Raw genomic sequence first — 17,664 nt, 5'->3', positions numbered from 1 at the left:
ACTCATTAATGTATAGGGGCTTATTATTTCTCAGTTCACCAGCAATAAGTATGGATTTAAATGAAGTGTGTTTTTAAGTGTCAATTTAATTGGCATTTCACAAATATTTCTTCTACCGCATGCTGCATCTGTAACGTCTTGATCCAGATATTTTTTAAAGTCCAACATAATCATGAAAGGGGAGAATGATGTCTACCAAGGCTTTTCCCGTTGTGCACGAGTTAATTCATCAAAAGAAAAGTTTCTATAAGATTTTTTATCCCCATATAAAAAAGATTTAAATAATAAGTCTACCACTGTGACATTCTTTGGACTTGGGCTATTTTTCATAATACTCTTTTGTGTGGCTTAGGAAACTCCTCAGACGAGGACTCAGGAATAGTCTGAGATTTTCCTCATTATTTGCACAGATTCTGTGTTAACAGCTAGTTAAAATGTGTAGAAGGTGGTTTTACTAAAGAAAGGCGTTTTTGACATAAAATAATCTCAAAGACAAGGTAAGAACTAATTTATTTTTTCTTAAAAGAAATAGACGTGCAAAACCATGCACCAACATTTTTAGAAAGTGTATTTGCATGCATGCTACATAAAAGAAATCCAAGAAAAATGCAGCCGCTTTTATATGACGGGCCCACGACTATTTCTTTTTGAACATAATTAACTATATGCTTAAAATCAATTGTTTCCCGAGCCCAGTCAGGGTCCATGGCTGCAAGCAGAGAGAGGCCTATTTTTGCACGTGTGAAAGCAGGAAGTAGCTCTACCTGTCATTCATTAGGACGACACAAACTCAATAGAGAGAGAGGAAGCTAGATTGGACCTCCTCGTTATACCTGCCGTGCAATTAGTGTTACTTGTTTCTTTAATCCGTCTGTCTCCTCGCCGTTATAATTGAACTTGCGGAGCAAAGAGGGAAGCCATCAAAAACAGATGATGCCAGTGCACGGCATATTTGATTCATATTTTACCAAAATGTAATAGGTATTATTCCATTGTACAATTTAATTAACTGTAGTTAATGGAGACTCGGTGCCTTGAAGCGGTCCTCGTTTTATGGCGTGCAAATGTAATCTTAATCTCTCAAGATAACTCTGCTAAAGGGCTTTTTCCACGGGATGCAAAGTACCGTTACGTCCTAAATCCTGTAATTGCTGCCTTTCATAGCATCGCTGTTTTTCTTCTACCATCTTTACTTTGTTACTTCTTTACTTCTTTGAACACCCCAGGCTTTTACACTATGGTAGATAAAAAAGTGCTGCCCTGTCGACTTGTACTAGGTGAATCAGCACACACTTGAACTGAAAAAGGACTTGACCTTTGCCTTTATGTTGTCCTCCAGTGTTTGTCTAAATGACAATCGGCCTTTATAAAGGACGTGCGCAGGCCTGACACCTCCTTTTCATCAGATGGATGCTCGCACTGAGAATGAATTCCGTGGATCTGAATGGCTTCTAGATGTTTGTAAACGTTTTTGTGTCTGGTCTCTGTTTTCAATCAATATTAAGACAGTATGTGCTCCTCGAGGATTTTTTTTAAAGAGGCAGCGGAGAAATATAATACACGCGTTTATAATGTATTAAAACATTGACATGAGGGATAGCCTATAATTCAGTTTTTTTTTCGTGGGTGAGAATATTGATAAAAAACAGTTGCTGACGATGCATTAATAATAATATAATAATAATACATACAGTAATCTAATACGTTGGTGATAAAGTGAAATAATTAAACTTAAATAAAGTAAAAGATTAACAACGATTTCCGTTAGCAAAAAGAATAAATGTAGTCTTTTCAGTACGATTCTATTCCCAGTTTAGACTATTGCCTGTCCTAACAGTTGGAGAGGTGGCCCCTCAAAAAATGGACGGGGGAGATCTGTTCCCTTAAATGAAAAGTAGAGCATAGGCGATAAATTATGAAACCACATATTACTATAACCCTTTAGATGAAATTACGCATTTAGGAGATTAATGGAGATGTCGCTGTCCAGCTTCTGCTTGTTTCGACATAAATAAACCGATGATATAATGTTTTTGGATGATGTTAAAATAGTGGATACTGTCAACTGTAATCGATTATCTTTAGAAAAGAGTTGTTTTAAACAACACGAGAGACGAAATTTTTTTGCGTGTATCGAATGTTTGGTAGAATTGTCCGAATACAGATTGCGCAAAGTCCGATTAAATGTCCGAACAGACATTGTGTGAATGTAGATCTGGACAGAAAAGTACAGACTATTTAGACTGTTTAAGACTATTTAAAGACTGTTAGATTTGGTCATCACAGCACAGTTAATATTTATATTATTTCTATTTATATATTATTTTTTATATTTATAGATTTGTTTAAATCTGTGCAGTTTCTATCCGTAAGCTATGCTGTATTGCTATATTTTGTAAATGATGTAAATATATGAGAAAGAATATTTAAAAATAGCCATATAGGTGTATATGCAGGTAATAAGACACGCACAGAGAGAGAGAGAGAGAGAGTGATAGAGAGAGAGAGAGAGATAGAGAGAGAGAGAGAGAGAACGGGTAGTACCTTGATGATTGCTTGTGTAATTCAAACATGGAGACATGAAAGTTGACACTAGACACATAAAACCCGCATCTCGTAATCAATGCATGGTCCAAATTAAATACGCTGACCAACAGGGAGCCGATGAATCTCTGTGTCTTGGTATCAAATTAGCGATAATAAACTCCATTTCGACTAAGTTTCTCTTTATATTGTGACTTTGTTTAATTTTACTGATGCATTAGCCTCCATCATTTTAAAAGTCTCTGTTGTCTGTAAAACTCGAAAAACTGTATGACATCAATCATCAATTATCTATTTTTTCACATTGTCCAATAATATTAAGAACATCTAAAAAACAGAACACAAAAGCTCCTGATCTCCATAACTTGGTTCTTTTCACTCGGTAGATCAAAGAACCTTAAAATTGGTGTCCAGGAGATGAACATTGTTGAGGTGACAGGATGACAATGAGGAGTTAAAGCATGCTGGAGCAGTTATGTCAATGCTGGAAAGAAAAAAGACGGAAAAGGGGCTCTTTTAAATTTATAGACCATATGAATTTGCCATGGGTTACTGAAGGAAATTAAGCGTTCAGTGCTTACAAATGTCACAATATGATTCCGAAACACATTGTTCATTTAGCATGCGAAACATTTCAACATCTACGAAAAATGAGTAGGCTTTTTTATTATGGCATGCCTAAGTAAAGTGTTCAAAAGAACGAAAGTTGGAAAGAATGAAATAAAGAAAGAAAGAGTGTGAGAGAGGGAAAGAAAGAGGCCTCCATATTCTCTCCAGTGTACAGAACCTGCTGCTCCAACAAAGAGCTGAAACGTTGAAAAGCAGCTGAAGTGACTACAACGTGGACATCAACAGAATAAACAATATTTGTATTCATTTGAGAAACGAGGGGTTTGAACAACAAGACAAAACCCGACAAAGACAAAAAGCGACCATGAATGCTGCCATTGTCAGTGGCTTTGAGATTCTGATTCACCATATCATAACCCCCGCGAGGAAGAAAACATCAATATTCCCAGGGAAAGGAGATGTTTCTATGGAAAACCAAAGAATTTTAGCGCATAACAGATCTTGTGTAGAAACAGGAGGGAGAAAAAATGAAAGAGATCAAAGGCTGAGCTCTTGGGAGCGTGGATGCGTCTGTGAATCAAAGATAGACGATGTTGACTTTTAAGTACTTGGCAAGAATTGGACAGGCGCCTGAGCCCCGTTTCCAGGACATTCTCCAAAGAAGAGCCAAAGCAGTCTAGACTCTCAATGAAGAGAGAGAGAGAGAGAGAGAGAGAGAGAGAGAGAGAGAAAAAGTGCAACTGTATCCAACAAGCATGCGCGTTAAACTGAAAACACTTTAGGGTTACGCTTTATAATAACTTTCACAATTTATAAATTATATAATTTCCAACATTTTATGATACTTAAAGGAGGAGTAGTTTACGTTAGTATTCTATTAACAACTCTTAGCAAAGACATTTATAATACATAAATATATTTTTAATAATATTATATTATAATCTAAACTATCACAAGTTTCCTACTTCTAACGTTTTAGCATTTGATAAGATTAAAATATTGGAAAACAAAAGATTGGAAATCATTTAAAATATTTTTATTAAAAACACTAATAGTTGTCCAGGGTACGAATTTTTACCAAATCGTTTCATTCTACATGTGCAGGTTTGTAACACATGCGTCTTTAATTCATTGTAGGACGGTGCTAAGTAAACAGGACTGAACCTTTTGTCAAGACCACAACAGCTGCCCGGCCCACTATTGTGCCCAGATAGACTGACCGCAGCCAGCTCAGTGCACAAGAACAGAGCGGGATGTTCTGCGTTTAGCTCCAGCAATGAAGAGACTGTCAGCATAGTTCACAATGTCTTAGTAAAACAGCACTCCAGGAGAAGTGAGTGATGGAGACTTTCCACTACAAACTAAAGATCTGCCCGCGTGTAATCTCTGCTCCAAGACATGATTTGCATGAAATGGGTTATTGGAACCAATGTATATATTACGTGTCCAGACCGAGCCTTTGTTCAAATCTAGTTTCGGAGTTACGTTTTAATCAAACTTTTTTATTACATTTAGAAATTTAAAAGACTGTTTTATACAAAGTCAAATTTATTAGCCACATTTATCTATAAATACGCAGAAAAATTTAATTGCATTAAAAGCTAATGTATAAAATATAATTCATCAATGCGCCTGCGTTGGCACGCAAGTTGAACCATTAATTTAGGCTATGTAGCTAATGCGCAAAACATGTCGCTAAAAACTTAAATAATTGTTTTCTTATTAATTTTACAAATTTAGGCTAATACATATTTTAATAAAGTGTATGCTTTTATAGGATGCAGGTATTCATGTAAATCCATAGTTTTAAATATTACTGTTATTGTATTATAATATGTACTTTTCACATATAAACTTAATAGTTTCGGTAATATTAACTTCAAAGGCAATGCTTGATAAAGTAGGCTACGAGAACATTTAGGACCAGCTAATGTTCTCGTGTACACCCCTAAACCAATACAAACAAACAAACAAACAAACACAAAGTGTTTTCCGTGCTCAATTTAACTGCCTGACACAGTTTCACGAGTTTCATGGGGAGATAAAAGGACAGAGTAAAACCTCCGTCAACATGATAAAATAAGTTTATTGAAAATATTTGTGAGATATTGAGAATATATATTGGCGTACACAGTTTAAAACAAGCAAATAAAATACATAATAAGCAGGACTGCTAACTTATAAATACTTAAAATAAAAAAATGTACTAACATTATTTTCTGCGCAAAGAAAATGACAATCACTTATTTTATATGCACATGTTTATTTTATACATAAATATTAAATGTTTAATTTACACTTTAATTAATTAGCAAGATGTTTTAAAGTATAAATAATTTGTAAATAAATGTTCTTATTCTGCATTCAACCATATAAAAGTATACTTATAACTTGCATTTTAAAACTGCCACTTCAATTTCTCTTCTGAAATGAATTAATAATAATGTCATCCAAAAAAAAGCTTGCACTTAGTCTACCACCCAGTGCCTCCATGGCAGCAGTGGGCGTAAGAGAGGGTGGGCGTTTGAGACTTGTGGGCACACTGAATAGCAACAATCGTGCACTCCCTGAACAGCAGTGACAGGTATAGTAAAGCTGTGATGACTTGTTGAACAGTGTTGTGCAGGTTTTAGAATTTACACTGATGGAGGAGACGTGTGGTGCCTGGCTCCGTATGGCACTCCTCAGGAGTGCCCCGCTTCAGCCGGGCCTGGAATGGTGCCCCATGCAGGGACTGGAGGTCCATGCACGACAGGGAAAGAATACGACCCTGTTGTTTCAGAATGGCCTCTTGATTTATGCTCATCACAGTTTAAAGGGCTTGTCATGTCAGCATACACATAGGTGTTGACAGCCATACTGGACTGACTCGCGCCCATACTGTTATAGTACGGTTGTGCTTGCTGGAAGGTGTTGCTCAGACCCAGTCTATAACTCCCAGAAGACCAACGTATTCAAAGCACCACCTATCTAAAGGAGAGTGTGGGATTGCGTTTGCTTCCTATCATAGACATGGGTTCATATCGTGCTTTTGTTATTTAAATCTTTTAACGTACTGCAACAGTGATCTACAGACAAGATGTGATGATAATCAAAAGCTCTGAAGAAATTCTTTGAAAACTTAGACTTGTGAAATGTCAGTGCTTTTCAGGCACACACCTGCAGATCACCATGGGCAACAAGTCCTACAAAAATGATGATGGAAGGAGATGGGCTTTTCACAGAAATATCTTGCACTGAAAATCTTTGTTGTTGACTGTGCAGTCCAGAGGTCAAAGATCAAGAAAGCTCACGGCATACAGAGCTGCTGTCTCAGCTCGCTCAGCATTTGTCTGAGGCATTCAGATGCCCTTAGCTTCACATGCTAGTCCAGAAATGTATGAAAAATATGAGGTTTCAAATAACGGATTAAGAAACTGTCAAAGCAAAGCCATGTAAGCAGAAAAAGACTTACATTTTATGTTTTCTTTTTAGATGGTTATAAGTATTACAACATATTGTTCAACACTATTGAAGAAAATAACATTTACAGTGTTTAAATAAAATAAAGCATTTTAGGTTATCAATAAATGCAAACACAAAATATGATAAAATTCTACATTTACTTCAATGCAAATTAGACACTTTTCATTTGTTAAAATATACACGTCTAATTTATTATAAAAAACTGAACCCATGTATAATGTCTGACAGCACCCTACCATAAGCCCTTGAGTGCATGTGTGCTTAAAGGCCATGAATGGTGTTACCCAATGTCATGCATTTGTAGCACAGGTCATATTAGGATTGTGTCATCATGACACTGTCACTCCAGTTGTAAAAGTATGCACGCTGAGGTGGACAGTATATCAGTGTGCCGAGTTTGGCATTTACAGAGCCATGATCGGTTAAAACTGTATAAACGGGCCTTATGCGACTATGACACCGCAGATATATAATGCTTCGTATAAATAGATTACTCTACCTTGCAAAAAAAAATGCTTTATTGCTTTATTCAGAGATGTAAGTATATCACAGGCACTCTCATGCACATCGACCACTAGGATTCATCTTAATCAATGATATTTCCATTTGGACAAATGGTGTATGTGTTTCTTGAATTCAGATTTAGTGTTTAGCCAGACCAAACAACTGTTCCAGCCAGGAAAATCAATTCTATAGTCCAAAATTCATTCTTACCCCCTTAGTATGTGCATGAGGCCCACACTATTAGGTTGTCATTGATTTTGCCTCCTGAAGTCAGCGATGGTTTTCGGTGTATGAAGTGGGTGATATGCAGTTTGTAAAGGGAGCTGGGGGATGGGGCGTTTGGCTGGTTTTGTATGGATGACTGGTGAACACATGAGGGGGTCAGTAGGGGCCAGTCCTTCCTGCCCTCTTCTTTTCCCGCTCAAGGGCCCCCCTCGCTGGTGGGAACAGCATGATGGGTATGCATGGCTGCCATGCGTGGGCCTCTGCACCTCACACATGTAAACCAACGGGCCGTGGACCGAGGCCTGAGAGGTTCGCTTTATTCGTTGTGCGCCAAACATGTGTTGCGGACAAAGTTGCATCAAAGGTCAGGGAGCTATGCTTTGAACACTTCAAAGCCTTAGGATGGGACTGTAGCTTTTAAGTTTTATGGCAGGTGTAAGAGTTGGGGTTGCTGACCAACCCGGGGTGGTCTTTGGCCTGGTCTGGAAGAGTCAGAACAGAGGGGGGTAGGACTGACCAGACTGTCCGAAAACGTCGTTATGCGACAGGGCACATTTGGAGAATCAGAGAGTTTGGAGGACGGCGTAGAGTGGCAGGACAGTGCAGACGTTCACTTCAACAGTCTCTGGTTTCAGAAGGTCCCAGCAGGGTAGAGTCGAGGCCTGTGGCTCTCTAACTCTGAAAGAGATACATTGGGCAGAGGGCAAGCCCTGCTGGTCTTTCGCTCTCACTGGCTCCAGCACTGACTCCAGTACTGTCAGCGCACAGTTAGAGTCCGGCGAGTTTATCAAATCCAGCACATCCCTGACACTTCCTCTTGTTTCCTGCAAAGAGAAGACATATTAAGAGCTGCAAACGAAACATTTAAGACATAGAGTCAACTTTACCCCATACTCGCATTCTTTATGGTTTTAGCACAGATTTTACATATAATTAAAATCTTTGATCTGTTGCTGAATGGGAAAGCTTTTAGAGAAAGCTTTTCCAGCTGACTAAAGCTTCTCAGCACATTGTGAGAAGAGCGGTCATGGAGGGTAGAGCAGGTGTGACTGAGGCCCTTCACAGATGGTGTGGAATTCAACCTCTGAAGAAATGGGAACATTTCAACTTTTCTTTTATGAAATGGAAAAAAAGATTAGAAACCTTTTGCCAGTACGCAATTTTGCAATTACACAAATTCAAGGATTTGCTGCTAGTATATGGCCAACACTGCCAGTATGCGGTCAAACATACTTGGTGCGGATTCTTGAGACTTTTGTACTGTCTGAAAAATAAAAGGTCAAAATATGTATCCCAGCTGCTATGGACAAAATGACAGATTTGCACCTAAAAAATATTATTACTCAAGAGTTATTGGTAACAAAGAGAGCTTATTAGTATTAGCACTTACAGTATTAGTCAAAGGTACATATTAGCATGTATACATATGTCTTCATGTATACATTTGTACATATTTGGTACAAATGAAAATATGACAGCTTTTTTTGGTTAATTTACCAAAAACATAACATGACAGATGACCCGAAAAGAAAAGAGTTTAGGCTAATATCTACTCATATCTGTAGCATTGCTTGTGCCAGTACATTGAATGTACACTATGCCATATAATTACATACTATTATTGCTATGATATGGTTTCAACAGTAACAAAATAAACAAACGGCTTTTGTGGAACCAATTTAATTTCCGGTAAACTCTGCAAAGAATAACAACAAAGTCCTTTTAGAGTAGTTTATTTCTGATAACAAGCAAAATAAACAAGTAGATTACCTTAATTTAAATCATAGCAAACTACACTGAGCTATCATTACTGTTTAAAATGTGTACTATATAATGTGTACAATGTTAACTACAGACCGGATGCCAAACCTCCCTTCACATAGCAGTGATCCATAATCACCTTCTTCCCTCATCTTTAGCAAACCAAAACATTTGTTATTTTCAACGAGCTATTTGTTCCAGAATTCAGTTTAGCTACTAGTCAGACCATTAAACAAACAGAGACCGGAAGTTAAGCTCTGACCAGATGCTTAACCGCAACCGTGGCCGATGAAACTGTATATAGACAGTTTCATCGGACGCACTTGCTGTGAAGCGATTACGCGTCTGAGTGGAACTTAACTTCCGGTCTCTGGTTGTTTAATGGTCTGAAAATATTAAATGTTTTGGTTTCCTACAGACAAGGGAAGACAGCAATCATGGATTACCACTATTTGACGGGAGGTTTGGCAGCCGATATGTAGTTAAGATTGCATACATTATAGGCTATAGTACAGTTTACACAGTAACATTAACTAAGTGTAGTTTCTGATATGCTTTAGCTATGATTTGAACTACATTAAGGTAATCTATGTGTTGTTTATTTTGCTTGTTATCAGAAATAAACTACTCTAAAAGGACTTTGTTGTTATGGATTCTTAGCAGACTTTACGTGTTCCACGAAAGCCGTTTGTTTATGTTGTTAGTGCTGAAACCGTCTATACAGTTTTATGCATAGCAAAAGAGTACAAGACCTGGGACATATTATTGCGTAACATAAATTTACTTTGTTGCCTAGTTGTTGTGTTGTGGGCAATATCAGCTGTTAGGTGTGTGCATGAATCTGCACTTCCAGCTTTCACCAGACCATTTAGGTATTGTACGGATACTCATTTCAACAGTGACATAATAATTTTTATTTTATTATTAAGAACGGATTATGGGAGTATTATGACACATTACTTAACATGCTTGAAATTAAGCTTAAAGTGTTTGCGTTCACAAGGTGCTCAAAAAGTAAGTTTTGGATGAAACAATGAAATGTATCATTAAATCATAAATTAATTTACAGTTTTTCTCACTTGCTTTTGAGCATTTCTCAAATCATTCTCAAAATTTGCAAAGTGATGTGTGCATTTCTCTAAACAATTCGTACAAACTGCACAACATCATGGATGTCTGCAAAGCATGTAACTTGTTGAAAATTGTTAGTTCATCTCTCAAAAGTAAATTTTTATGTCAGTGAGCATGTCTGTGTGTCATTGGTCATGAACAAGACAGTCAATATGTTTAGCCATGTTGTCAATATACCAAGTATACACAATTGTAAGTGTCAGTATTTTTCTGATGTAAACTGTGGACGAATTCGCATTTTCAACTTTTTTTCTGTAAACAAATTACACATATTGTGATTTTGTGGGAAAAGAATCATATTTTACATTACAAATAATAAATTACAAAATAAGAAAGGTTCACTGGACACTGTAAGAAATGTTACATTTTCTGTAGTTTAAAAACTCAGTTCATATTTATAAAAGACTAAACAAAAACCTATGGGAAACATGCCTACAGTTAACATATTATGACACAAAGATCAATAATTTTGCATGACATGCCTTGTTTGATAAACTAATTCTTAAATGTTTAGCGGTGTAAGACTATTCAACAAAAACCAGTATTATGTATGTTGATGAAAATTACATAAACAGTTAAAAATGTGGCAAACAGCAGACAATACGTTAGGCCTATATGTCGAACGTCACGTAACCAAATCAGAAAACTGGGTCAATCGCTTCCGGTTGGTTGTTAGTAGTATTTTTCCAATTTGTAGTATTATAATTTGTATTGTGTTTTTTTTCTAATATCTGAATGTATGTGAGAAGAAAATCTCTTTGTCAAAAGCTATAAAGTAGAAAAAAGTTAGTACATTTTATTTTACTTAGTTTTAAGATGTTAATGATCATATCCACTGGACACCTGTTATTTCCATCTTTACTAGCTCCTAAAGGCTTCATGTATAAAAACAGCTCCATGTCAGTGTAGAGCATACAGAACCGGAAGCGATCTACTATGTTTAACAGGAATGTGGAAGTAAGTTGCGCAAATTTTGCTGCTTATGCGATCTGTATTATGATATGTTATCTGTCGATTTTTCTAAGCTTTTCCCTGCTTCTATTAATGTAAAGCTGCTTTGAAACAATTACCAATTGTGAAAAACACTACATAAATACAATTGAATTAAATTTAATTGAATATACCCTATTGTAAAAAATCATCTGCATGGTTGTATCAAAGCATTTGCAATTTGTCCAAAACAATGAGAATTTACTTTTATGTTGTGCACAACTCACTTGATGATGTGGAGGTTGAACAAAGTGTTTAAAAATATATATATTTCTGATCTGAGAAATGCTCCAAAGCGACTGAGAAAAACTGTAAAGCCAACTGTGGACCCAAAACTTGTTTTTACGTTATTGAGAGACAGAAAATTACCTATCTTTCTTCAAAATCCAACACAATCTCAGGACAGTAGTGTCTATTGTGGCTACACTGTAGAAAGTGAAAAGTTGGATCAACTTTAAAAATTACTTAAATTGGGAACACCACCATTTTTTCAAATTTCACTTTAGTTTTACTTTAGGTGAAAATGTAAGTTGAATAAACTTAAAAAGTTACTTCAATTGGTAACACCTAAAACATTTAAGTTGAACCAACTTTTTACAGTGTAAGGTGGCTAATTCGTAATCATACGATCTCAATATATGCTTTAGTATAATAATCTACAAATAAGAAACGATTCCCATTGCATTTATTCATGCAAAATCACCACTACATAACATAGGCACGTTTTCCCGTGAGATCAGATTGTTAAAATTATATTATTAAACACCGCTGTTTCTTTTTGCAACCAAAGAAATATCTTAGTTAAATACAATTACATTTTTTGTGTTTGTCTGTTGTGACATGAAAGGTATTGTGTCACATAGAGATGATTAAAAGAACATTACCTGGGCCATGTGATTCACTGAATGAACAGCGCTTTGCTAAATTGGTTGTTTTCTGTTCTTGATTAATTGAACTTCCAGTCTCACATTTCAGCATGCTTTGTTTTTTTTTGTCCCCAGTCATCTCTTATTATTAAAGAGAAATTCTGAATCTCTCTCTTGGAGTCCAATTAAGGATTTGCATTGTGACTGTATTTTTCACTTTAATTACTGAATATAAAGTGGAGCGTTGACTTATTTCCTTATTTATCAAGCAAGTGGAGGCAAAAAGAGGATTCATCAAGTAAATAGATGGCCGCACCTATAATTGCTTGCGACAACACAAGGAAATATGAACATCTAAGCGTCTTTATGGACAGTATAATAAACATTACAGTAATTAAATCTTCCATAAATGACTCGGATGTCAAATATTGGGAGAAGCGAGTTGCGTTTATTCCAAAGTAGAGCCTTGAAATCGGACAACATCAACATTTTGAGAGTGTAAAGGGGGTAGAACAAAGAGCGATCATAATAAGCCCCAACACACTTAATCTAAAAAGGGCCATTGTTATCCAGATTGTCATGCAAACTAGCTGGCTGGAGCAATCGCAAAGTCAGTGTTCGGTATCATTAGATTCTTGCAGCCAGTAAATCTTCCCCTCCGAACCCTTAGCATTACACTGCGGAGTTATAAAAATCTGCAAGGCCTCATGGGAATTCCGGGCAAATGCGCAGTCGATGTTATTAATTCCATTATACCCCACGTTGGGAAAACAGTAGGACTCGCTTTATAGTCATGGTGGCAATGTAAAATGGTTCTTTGTTGGGTTTGCCGGAGAGAGTGTTGAAAACACGGTTTACAATGATTTCTCGTGATAAACGCCTTTAACGTGGATTTAGTAGATCTAAACTGGACCGAGACAGAAAGGGTGTAATGCTGATGAATCTCAATGGCCTGAAATTGTTACAATTTCAACGGAGCCTATCTTTCCTTACTCTTTCTTCCATTGATAGAGTCAATGAATGCCATAACAGGGTTTTCTACGGGTCTACGGCATAAGGTAAATGCTGTGAAAACAGCCATGAGACCCATCCTCAAGTCAAGCTCTTGTTGATGGGATGGGGAGCTCGTTTCGCTGATGATGGCAGATGAGGATGGCCTGCAGAATACACTAGCTTGGCTTCCTGCTGTACGCCCGATTTTCTTTTCCACTTCCACACCAACTCCTTTGTGTGACCCTGCAAATATCCTCTGGGCCTGCTCATTACTCTATGCAGCAAGCACAGATCAGCACTCTGCTTAATTTGGCACCCCTGGATCTGGTCTCTTCAAAACGGGACTAAAGATGAATAAAAGAAGGCAAACTCCCTGGTGCTCATAATCACACACTCTCTGATACATGCCATTGTACGCGTTCAGATTTCTGAGTGCATTGTTCTCAGTTTTCCCGCATCCGGCATGGCCATTTTTAGGATTAGGAAGTGGCTGGTTGATGTCGATAATATGCCACAAATATGACATTATTATCTTTTCAAGCTTGCTTGGCTCTCCGTTTGCTGATTCGGTTGATCAGAACAGCCATGGATGGGTATTCTTACTAATTCCAGGAGCAAAATTCAAATCACATCTGCTGTGTATGAAATAAATTAAAAATCAGTGCCTATCACTCATTTTCCGGCTGTATGAAATAATTCCCACCTAAACCAAATTTACACTGAATATGTTGCAGTCTGATGTTACACTTATTCAATCTGTTCATTCTTTGCCACTGAACTTCATAGTCCTAAGTGATGCTGGTGATGGGCACAGTGCCTTGGCCTCTCTGCTGGTGGCTGGCATGATGAGTCTGGGTGTGACATGTGCCTCCATCTGAAAGAGCGAAGCAGTGGCATCGCTAGACAAGAGGTGTCCATTCACGGCATTGAAAATTGAGAACCCTGCCGAGCCAATGCTCTCTTCCTGGCATCGGTCATGGCACCAATCATTGCTGATGCTGTGGCAAGTCACTTTGGAGAACAAAGCCTTATGGGTTAGAAAGATGAAATAGGCTTGGTTAAAAAAATTGTATATAATATAACCTCTTTTTTTTTGTGCATTGTCAAATCAAAAATGAAAATGCTTTTACGGGACTCCCCACCATGAAGTAATTGCTTATGTGTCTTTGCCTGCACTGGGGTTGCAGGTGGACCTCACCAGAATCCCTTTTAACAATGAATGAGGATGAAACCATAATTGTCAGGAATCTCTCAGCAAAAAACAAATCACAAAGCATTGCTTTTCTGTTCCCTCTTCCGTATTGCTTTGTAATTTTCCTGGTTATTCCTGCTGATTCTGGGTCTACATCAAGAAACCGAACCCGCATAAAACAATAAGCGAGACAGTTCCAAAAAAGATAACGTGCCAGGTGGGTATTAAATACACAATTGTACCTTCATAATTGGTCATTTTATTTGACCAATTATGAGTCAAAACTAATGCATTTTAAAATAAATTTGCATTATGCGCACATCCGAGAGAGACACATTAAGTCGACGCGACCCAAAGTGTCAGATATAATTTTGGGCTTTCTGGCATAGCTCTCTCTCTGCATGATATGGTCTATTTTTTTGCTGGAGGTTGGCCAAATCTGTCTGTTCACTGAAAAAGTTGCAGGGAATGGGATTCTCTCCAGACTCCCTGGAGGAAGTAATCTACATTGCCGAGTCCTGGGAGCGCACAAGCTTTAGAGGACAGGGACGTGGGTGTACGTTCCTCCTTGACTGTGCTTACTCAAATGTCACTGCACAGCCAACAAGTTTACAGAAACTGAATATGAAATGCTGATGTTTTAATTAATAGGAAGCATGATCATGCTGATTTAAACATTACAGTTTCAATGTCAAGTTTATAAAACTTACTTTCAAAAGGTGTTAACAACATTTGCAACCTACATTAATGCGTTTAGCAGATGCTTTATCCAAGATGACTTAGTAGGCATTCAAGCAACATTTTATTAGTCCATTTACTCACCTAATTTGTGACCTTGAGCATCATGCTCTACTAGTTGAGCTATTCTATTAAGAAATCTTATATTAAAAACCAATCTACGTTGACTGATCAATAGGCTTAGGTTATTTACATGTTGACCTCCACCTGAAAGTAAAATTCCTATCGAAAGATAAAACAACAATGCCTTGGAGGATGTTGTTGAACACGATTTGACTCATGATGATGATACTGGTCAATTGAAAGGATGCATTAACTGCCTATCCACCTGAGGATAATTTACATCTACAAGCTTGGATTGGTGGAGCAGATTGCTTGTTTATGACTCACATCAACCATTGCTTATCGTGTTATCCACTAGACACCCACAGCAATGCAAAGATAGCTGGACATTAACTCTTAAAATCACAAAGATGTTCATTACACAGACAAAGTAAGTTGTACGTTTCATTGGGTCGGATGGCGAAGTGTAACTTTTTAAACTGACCATTTTTCTTGCTCAACGTTCTGAGACGTGGGGTGGGGGGTTTAATCGTCAGAGTGAAATCATAGGTCTACAGATGTTTTCAAGATGTTTTTCTGTCAGTAGCAGATTATCCCCTGTAGCAAAATCTCATTAAACTGCAATTTACGGAGCTGTGCTGATGTTGCCATCAACCAAAATTAAAGGCATTAATTTTTCAAAAAGAAGTTCACAGAAGTCCTCGCAATAAATGGTATAGCACTTCGGAAGACTGATTTGCCCAGGCATTATTTGTAAAATATTAACCGGCATTAACAGAGTGGGGGAATTGAGTGCGAGCAGCTCGGGAAATGTGCAAATCCGTCCATTTAGCTGGAGAAGTGCTGCACAGAGATGTGTGTATTACGGCTCCCATGCTGGGCCAGATGAGGGAGGAGAGGAATATGACACCCTGGCCGGGGTTATGACACAGACACATGCAGAAATGACTCCCCATGCATTACTTTCCCCTCCATAACCAAGAGAGAATAGCACTACACAGACTGACACTAAAACTAATGTAGCACAAGATGTCACAACGTAGGCTATGTTTCAAACCAAGGTTAATGAGGAAACTATCCTGTTTAAGCTTAAACTTTGACTAATTGCTCTCCCAATTTGACAATACCAGTTATTTTGACAGTGAATTCTTAATAAACGCAAATGCAATATGCCGGAGCAGGGGGTGTTACTACGTGTTTGATCAGCTGCTAAACATTTACCAAAGTCACTTGTTAGTCTAATATGAATTAATAAATGCAAATACAATGGTTCATAATGAGGTCACCTGTATGTTAAAGACTTATTTAAACATGTCTAGACCTAAATTGGGAAATATTTTGTCACCTCCTAATATGGAGGCAAAAATATAACATGTTTGATACACTCCTGAAAAATGTGCAACCAAATGTGTACTTTTTGCTCGTCACAGTAAATTTAAAGGGTACACCTTTTGAATTTTGTACCAGATCTACACCTAAAATAGATATCAGTACACGTTGAATGTGTTAAAGATTACAGTATAGGTTGGTAGATATATGACCAACCCAACCATAAGTTAAAACAACCCAGCACTGCAGTAAAACAACCCAGCACAGGTTTATTTATTAACCTTTTAAATTATTTGTGGTAAATATTGGACAAATCACATGTTGAGTTATAAATAAACCTATGCTGGGCTGTTGTTAACCCAACCATAAGTTAATACAACCCAGCACTACATTAAAATAACCCAGCACAGGTTTATTTATGTTCAGTCCAATATTTACCCAATAAAAATACAAATATCCTAGCAGAATATAGATAGATAGATAGATAGATAGATAGATAGATAGATAGATAGATAGATAGATAGATAGATAGATAGATAGATAGATAGATAGATAGATAGATAGATAGATAGATAGATAGATAGATAGATAGATAGATAGATAGATAGTAATACAAAGGCAATACTGTTATAAGTTAAACAAAGATCTTACTCTGCCGTTTGTCAAAACTTTCAAAATGTTAATGAGGTTGAAAGACACGCGCAGCAGGATAACAACCTGCAGTAGCTGACCGATCACACGTAAAAGTAATATTTCAAAGTAAAAGCCTTTATCATATAAAAGCTCTAATTCACAAACATTTATATAGACTATAGAGATTATTTAAATGGCATATGAGGAAAAAAATCGTATGAACGGCATAAAGGCTGAAGAGGGGTAGATCTAATATACACACATATAAATATAATTATTTAAAAATTACTGCATTTTTTGTTCAGGTAAAATTCAGTTAAGCATTTATGTTTCCAGAACAGGTCTCGGGATTTTACATATTTGGTATTATTAATATCCCTAAATGTTCAGACGTTGTCATCGCCAATATTTTAACCATGTGGGACTAAAATAATTAAATTTCATATAATTGCTCATCCGACGGAAAATTATTAAATCTGTTCATAATCCGTAATGCAATAATACATTACAAATTGAAATGAATTAGTATTAACATTATTATTTATTATTATTAAGTAAAAACAAACATTATTACGAAATTATAAAGTAATTCAAGATATTAAAATAATATTATAAAATGCTATAACATTAAACAAATTCAATAAAAATAATCACTATTAT

At 36.8% G+C, this 17,664-nt stretch overlaps 1 long non-coding RNA gene across 1 annotated transcript; it reads right to left on the bottom strand.

The window, feature by feature from the left end:
- Positions 1-7,084: 7,084 nt before the first annotated feature.
- LOC141362137 (uncharacterized) lies at positions 7,085-17,121 on the bottom strand. Its single transcript, XR_012368125.1, has 2 exons — positions 17,023-17,121; positions 7,085-8,132 (listed from the first exon to the last, which is right to left on the bottom strand). It is a non-coding gene; the product is annotated as an uncharacterized lncRNA (long non-coding RNA).
- Positions 17,122-17,664: the final 543 nt, after the last annotated feature.

The sequence above is a fragment of the Misgurnus anguillicaudatus genome, chromosome 25 (assembly GCF_027580225.2).
Source record: "Misgurnus anguillicaudatus chromosome 25, ASM2758022v2, whole genome shotgun sequence".
NCBI lineage: Eukaryota > Metazoa > Chordata > Actinopteri > Cypriniformes > Cobitidae > Misgurnus > Misgurnus anguillicaudatus.
Note: the sequence above shows the minus strand (reverse complement) of the source record. Positions and strands in the feature narration are given on the sequence as shown.